This window comes from Tachysurus vachellii, chromosome 1 (genome assembly GCF_030014155.1).
Source record: "Tachysurus vachellii isolate PV-2020 chromosome 1, HZAU_Pvac_v1, whole genome shotgun sequence".
Classification (NCBI taxonomy): domain Eukaryota; kingdom Metazoa; phylum Chordata; class Actinopteri; order Siluriformes; family Bagridae; genus Tachysurus; species Tachysurus vachellii.
The window spans coordinates 22234421-22240513 of record NC_083460.1 but is presented as its reverse complement, the minus strand read 5'-3'; positions in this window follow the sequence as shown (position 1 = coordinate 22240513).

The following is a 6093-nucleotide window of genomic DNA, read 5'->3' as shown; positions in this document are numbered from 1 at the left end:
TATCTTAGAGAAAAGGCAGGGCTAAACCCCGTTGCTACAGTAGGTATGACACACTGTTTTGAAGAAAAATTAGGAGCACTTTTAAAATATGCTCTATTATAAGCCTTTACTTTGTCTCTATGTTAAGATATTTGAGAGATATTTCATCGTGACCAATCATATTAGAGATGCGCTAACATTTCTATGTAACAAATGAAAAAGTAAAAATCTCTGACACAGTGCATAAGTGTTATCTATATTTATGGATCTTTGTCTTGGAGATGTTATCTCTAACATGATTAGTCATAAAAATAATCCCTACAGGAACTAATACATTTCTTTTCTCTCTTAACCTTCCCCTGGCTGTCTGAATAGCTGAATGTTTTTCTGAGACACTGCTCTCTTTTGAATAACCATTTCTGCAAAATACTTTACTGAAGAATTAAATGCAAGGATAAAAGAAAGACTCCCAAAAGATAGATTTTACAGACTGTTCTTTTAATGTAGGTGATTAGTCAGCTAACTATAAAACCCAACAGCAGGAATTAAAACGTCTGCAACTCGTTCAAATTATAACAACGTCCGCAGAGGCGGATGTTTGTTAAAACAATAATCAAGCATAAAATAAGCAGGAAAAGTAACAAAACCAGATAAAAGAAATGTAAAAAATGGCTGTCACAAGGCTAGGCTAAGCTAATTAAACAGAAATGGAACCTACTTACAATAAGAAGGAGGAAGAAATTAAGTACTAACATACTGTAGAGGTCTAATTTGCCCCGTGCCCCTAGTTGGTCTAGAAGGGAATGAGCAGGACACAAAATATTTGAAGGGACACAAAAATCTAATAAATTTTAGAATATACTGTAATGCATTTACATTATGAACTGTTAAAACCGTTTACACTGTTAAGACTTTTCCATGTTTACCCAAAATCATTAGGAAACTTTTCATTCATTCATTGTTTTTTTTTTTAAACCAACAGTTGAGACAATATTGCGTATCATGACACATAATTAAATAAAGTTAAAATAAGAAATAACCCTTTTTAAATAACCCAAATTGAATCTCTGACAGTGACTAATCATTTCCATAATCATGGATCATGTAGTCATGATCTACTTGGACTAATCAGCGTCTATGACCCAAAATTAGCTGGAATATATTTACAATATTAAGAATCTGCATTAACTTGCGATACCTGATGTTGTCCCAGTGGCCCAATAACTAATAGACACAGAAGTGGCCCAAGCATCTGTTTTTCATAAATGGGGCTCAGAGGGGATCCATGTGCAGAAGGTTTACTTTTATCCACAAAAGGCACAATGATTTCCAAATCCAAGGATGATTCAAATCAAAGACAAAAGCCAGGCAATGAAATCTAAATCAGAGGATCATCCAACAAATGAGAAAACCAGAACAGGGAGAGTGAGTCATGTACAGGAAACAGAAAGAAAACATCAAAGTTTCACAATTACGTTAAATCTCAGTGTTCTGTGTATATACTAGCGGCAGGAAGATGGAATAATAACCGTGGAAGAGTTGTTAGAATTCAGGGGAGCGTGTCCTCTGCGTTTGGTAGTGAAATCCACATAGATGTGACACGCATATTATTTTATTTTTTTAATAATTAGCCAGTTAAATAACAATACGTGACAGACAATTTTCAGTGTATCACAGCTCCTTCAGCTGTGCTACCAGCGTCCCATAAAATTCAAATGGTTCAAATGGTTCACCTGTTCAGCACTAGTGTAATTGTTCAGTTACCGGGTTAGAAAAGCTGCTAGAACGTTGCTCAAAGCAGACTTGTTAAGCGGATTGCTTCTACTGTAGCTGTTAGCAGTTTCTCAGTGCAATGTAGAGACACCACTTTCTTTAATTTGTTTGTCTCAAATTTTGTACTCAAGCTGTAAGGCATTTGAAATGATTCTGTCTCAGTTATATGATTTCTGACATCCTGTGACTATTTTATTTCCCAATGTGAACACAAAAAGGTAAGCAAATACGTCGACCGAAATATATTGACCAAAATTCATGATGCAACAGCTGAGAAAATGCTTCGAGCACAAGAGCAAACATGTAGAACACATGCTGTAAATAAGAAATGATATAGTTTATATAGCTTTACTTCATTGGTTCCTATTTACTCAGTATGTAAATATTGGCCATCCTGTTCCTTCTATATTGGCATGATATCATCATCATCATCATCATCAGGACATTTGAAATATATATGGTAATATATTGGCTTCTCAAATAGTGAGAAGTAAGATGTTCTCAGCCAGAAACCCTACGCTGCACATAATCTACTCGTTTCATTACTTAAATGTGGCTTTTTAATGAGGCTTTAGATTTTCGTTCCTGAACTCTCTGCTGCCATATTCCATTAACAACAATATGAATTTTGGTATAAATAATGCTGTTCATTCCTTTTTTTCAGTGAGAGTTGGTGACTTCTGGTGAGGACAACCGTTGGCAACTAGATGTGGGCATGCCCAGTGATAATGTTTTGAAAAAATATATAAAACTTATGAAAATATGGATCAACCTTGTGCAGCAGGTCCCAGAGGAAGTCTTGAATTGTATACACAAACTCAAGTCTCCTTAAAGAATGTTTCATTATAACAGCAGGAAAATTTATTTAGAATGCTAGTTGCTCCACTTGCTGATAAAGGCTACTACCATGGCAACCAGTAGCAGAACCACCTATTGATGACTTTATACTATAGAAGTGAAATCACTTACTTTAGGGAGACAACAGCTAAATACCGAACTGATGCGCTAAACAATACCTAAATACTGGTGCTAATTAAACAAACTGATGCAGGTGGTAATGGTCATGTGACATGGTGCATGCGGTGAACATGTGATGTGTAGTGGCTTGTGGGTAATGTAGTTAAACATCTTTCCAGGAATTTATCACAGATTTTAACTTCCTTACTGGACATATTTGTGTACAATAAATGAGATATTCTTGGGTTTTTGCTTCTGTTTCTTATTTCTCTCTCCAGTGGCCCTAAAGGATGACATTAATCATTCTATGGTGACAAAGTTAAACCATTGGTCCCTTTGTGTGCCGTTAGAACCCAGGTGATGTGCAGTTGCTGTGTTTAACCTTGATTATGTGGAAATGTCCTTAACTCTCCCTTTTTTCACTGTATTTCCTGGTCATAAGGGTTTACACTTCACAGTGCATGCATGGAAACCATCCTGCAAGATGTTAAATAGCACCATCACTTCCAGAGGTCACAAAGGACAACCAGGAAATCAGAAGATTTCTATGTTCATTTGGCAGCACTTAAAAAGAGGACTGGAGCCACCATGTACTTTGGGAATTTCTTAAATGGTGCATCCACTGGACTGACCCCACTTCAGTACATTTCAGTACATTTCAGGATATCATCCCAGATGTTTTCCCTAATCAGGAAAACCTCAGATGTCAAGGCAATAAATTAATGAAGATACAACAATATACACATGCTGCTGCTCATATGCAGAGACTTAATTTCTCACATCACTTAAAATTGCCTTCAGGTGGTCATGTTTCTATCTTCTTCTTTGGACAAGTTCACTTGATCCTTCTCCTTCTCCACCGAATGTGAATAATCAGCCTTCCTACAGTGTCCAGACCCTCCTGAAATCTTACTTCTGGTTAAAGATTGTTTTCCTCCTCACTGGACTGGACCAGAGGAAGCCTCATGGGTGACTTCTAAGAACATTTCTCACTAGTCATGTAGACGAGACTTCCATCATGTTCAGACAGACTTCTATCATGTTCAGACAGACTGCCTGGGCACACATCCTATAGGGAAGAATCAGAGGATACTGGCCTTCTCATCAAGCTACGTGCTATATGCTATAGAAAAGAAACCTTTTTTTTTTTTAGAACCAACAGATTTACCAGACAATCAACTGTAAATGTAATTATACTTACATTCCTTTTATAAAAAAAAACAAAACAGTAAATTAACAATAAACTGTAAGAAAGCTTGATTTATTGCGTAATTAGCAACAATATATTGGGACTGTATACTTTTAATAAACCTGGCTAAACCGAGTAAATGCTCAAGCCTTAATATTACACCAGCGAGTTCCGTTTAGCAGCCGCTTATTCTGAATGTACATTGCTCCGATTTTAATCTTGCCTTTTATCATATCCTGTAATCCTCAAACATTTCCTGGAAGCACATATGAAACACAAACACCAAATAATTCATTAGGATCTGTCCATTTACGTCTGTGTCGCTGGGATCCATCCCTGCATGGGACCTTGCAGCTACAAAACATGTCCATGGTTAGCTTAAAAAAACACCACTAGTTTAGTTGCATCATTTATGTGCTTTTAATAAATGAATAAATAAAATATTTTGTTGGGATTTAAATAGTTACTTAGAGACAGGTACATGGAGAATGTGTACTAGTGTAGGTGTGTTTATTAAAAGCCTTTAGAGTCCCAGAGATCACGAGCACACGCACGCTAATCACACTCATGCTAATCTCACACACGCGAGAGGTTTTTCAACACTAACGCACACACGCGAGAGGTTTGGAGAAAGAATCTTTTGGTTGCTGTTGTTGCTACACAAACCATTTATTACATTTGATGTGTAATTACTCTCTCACAGGTGATATAGAAGCTGCATAACCTTTTTACTTCACTAAATAAAATGATCATCAAGGATATTAAACCATTTAGTATGACAAAAATGAGAAGGTAAAAGAAATCAGGAGGTTTCCCTACATCTGTAAGCTTACAACTGTGTGCTTTTTTCCCCTTTTCTTATTAGCCGTGTATCTCAGCTGAACGTTGTAGATAATTAGTTGTGGTTAACTGTGTTTACTGCTTGTTTTCAAACCAATGCCTTCAGATATGTAAAAGATCCTGGCACTAGATTGCAAAAGCATTATGTAAATTATATACAGTTTGAGAGCAAAGGGTGCAGATTTGTCTAGCGCCAGCTAATCAGAAGAGAGAGAAAAAAGCTCTTACACACTGTATTTTATAAAATAGTTTTGTGGGAATTTTTGTGCTAGTGTGACATTAATTCTGGGTTAATCCTTTTAAATACTGATTCAAACTGACTGATGGCGGGCAGATTACCACAGAGATCTACCTCAATCTACAATATGTAGCTTTAACAGAGCTTGATTTTCTGCAGAACAGACATACTTAGACATGACTTTGCACAGAGCACTGTGGAACTTTAATGTGAAATCAGTGACCCAGAACTTCCAGCACATGGACACTGCATCATAATTATGTTCAAGATTCTGTATTATGTTCAAAATTGCCAACAATCAATCTACTAAAGACAGTAAACTCACTTGGGCTCAATTTCAACTTTGAAATGCTGGAGTTTTTTTAATCCATGCACCTAGGCAGCAGAGACTGTAGTGCTTTATTGCTGTTACTAACTATTAGATTTCTTTAAAGGAATTTACAATACTTTGCTCTTCGGCTTTAAAATATGCCACTTCTATCCTCCCAATCTCCAGCATTAGAGCAGTATGAGATCCGCATCACGCCGTTGCGCTAAAGTTGGCAAGGTTATGGAGGAAGTAAGCATTTTTGCTTTTCTTTCTAAATGTTTGTGTAATGGCAGAGACGCAGTTTTTTGAAAATTTTTGGATGTCGAGGGCAACTTTTGATTATTTGATCCATTTTTTAGGCGTAGTCACGTTTGGCGCATAATTGTGACGAATGTCAATTTAGATGGACGTAAAAGTCGCATCAAATCTGCCTTGGTTGTTCACACTGCGGCCACATTGGAAAAAATCAGATTTGGGTCTGATTCAGGACCACATATGGAAGTGGTCTGAATCTGATTTGAAAAAATCAGATCTGGGCTAGATTGGAGTGTTCACACCACTCCTGAAAAAGTCTGACCTGGTCATTTGACCCCCAAAAAATCAGATTTGGGCCACTTTTACCTGCAGTGTGAACGGGGCTTAATTGTTTGAGCTTGCTGGTGGTGTAGCTCATTTGCCTCACTTTTTGGCATGTTGTGCATATTAAGATGCATTTCTGTTCTCTCACCACAGTAAAGACTAAAGATTATTATTTAACCAAACCAGTCAAAAAAAAACTCTCCTCTGACCTTTGTCATTTCCACTTTC